Genomic DNA, 1,869 nt, shown 5'->3' on the forward strand with positions numbered 1-1,869 from the left:
GTTGAATGCTGAACTGAAGTCTATGAACAGCATTCTGACGTATGAGTCTTTTATGTACAGGTGTGTGAGTGCTGAGTGGAGGGTAGTTGCGATGGCATCACCGGTCGAGCGGTTGGACCGATATGCAAACTGGAAGGGGTCCAGGGAGGGCGGGAGGGCAGACTTGATATGGTGCATGACTAGCCGTTCAAAGCACTTCATGAGGATGGGGGTAAGTGCAACTGGACGGTAGTCATTGAAGCAGGATGGAGACGACTTCTTTGGGACTGGAATGATGGTGGTAGCTTTGAAGCATGTGGGGACAGAATCTATGGGGTATTGTCAAGAGGAAAATTAGAAACAAGAGACCAAAAAATGCAGATGAGCTGAAGGCCACTGTCAAAGAAACCTGGGCTTCCATACCACCTCAGCAGTGCCACAAACTGATCACCTCCATGCCACGCCGAATTGAGGCAGTAATTAAAGCAAAAGGAGCCCCTACCAAGTATTGAGTACATGTACAGTAAATGAACATACTTTCCAGAAGGCCAACAATTCACTAAAAAATTTTTTTATTGATCTTATGAAGTATTCTAATTTGTTGAGATTGTGAGCCAATATCATCACAATTAAAAGAACCAATGACTTAAACTACTTCAGTCTGTGTGCATTGAATGTATTTAATACACAAGTTTCACAATTTGAGTTGAATTACTGAAATAAATGAACTTTTCCACGACATTCTAATTTATTGAGATGCACCTGTATGTACTGCTGCTGCTCCGAAGAACCATGTGAACTGCATGTATTACTATCTACACCGACCGGCTTGACACTAGTGTCCTATGACTATGTGAGCCTTGGCTACCACGGCGACTGGCTTAACTATAGTGGGCTATGACTATGTGAGCCTGGGCTACCACGCCGACTGGATTAACTCTAATTAGATGCGCACTATGTGTAATGTTTAATTAACAAATGGATATACGTTGCAATTCGATGGATAAGGCCCCAACACCCAACTGAGCAAATATAATAATTTATTCATTTGATAACTGCTGTTAATTTCTCCAGAGACAGATCCCCAGTGAAGACTTTGTCTCCTGGACTGCCACCGGGACAAGACCACAGGAACCAGTTGAGTCCTCTGCACAATGTGACTTTGCTGCAGCATGGAATTGAACTGCTGGTTTCGTCTGGCCAGAGGAGAACTGGCTCCCCGACTGAGCCTGGTTTCTCCCAAGGTTTTTTCTCCTTTCTGTCACCGATGGAGTTTTGGTTCCTTGCCGCTGTCGCCTCTGGCTTGCATAGTTGGGGACACTAAATTTCCAGTGATATCGCCAACTTGATTGCACAGATACTATTTAAACTGAATTGAGCTGGATGATGACATCCCTAAATTCAATGATGAACTGCCTTTAACTCAGTGGTTCTCAAAGGGTGGGCACGAGTATTGCAGGGTGGGCACGGGTCATCAGCAGAAAAAAAAATAAAATAAAACAGTAAACAGCCAAAGGACGTAACTTCGAATGGGAGATGGATCGGTTTGTGAAAGGGAAGAGAAAAGCCATAGATGAAGTTGCACAGACCCAGGCAGGTGCTCATCATTTAAAAGCTAAATGCAGAAAATAAGAAAAGGCGACAAGGCATCTCGGCTTTACTCACTGTGTCTATACCGGACACTACAGTTGTCGAGTCATGCCGCAAGTCTACACTGGACCACTGGACACGACTGTTGCAAATCATTTTAACTTTATGTCAGTACGTCATAATCAGAAAAGACATCAGTTTAATGTCGGGGTTTTGTCGTGTCGCATCGCATCCAGTGTACACAGCGTCACTGATTATAATGGCTCTACGCCAGATTTTTTTATAGGTTTAAAGGGGGGC

The sequence above is a fragment of the Sinocyclocheilus grahami genome, unplaced genomic scaffold (genome assembly GCF_001515645.1).
Source record: "Sinocyclocheilus grahami isolate Dianchi unplaced genomic scaffold, SAMN03320097.WGS_v1.1 scaffold1076.1, whole genome shotgun sequence".
In the NCBI taxonomy this organism is placed as follows: domain Eukaryota; kingdom Metazoa; phylum Chordata; class Actinopteri; order Cypriniformes; family Cyprinidae; genus Sinocyclocheilus; species Sinocyclocheilus grahami.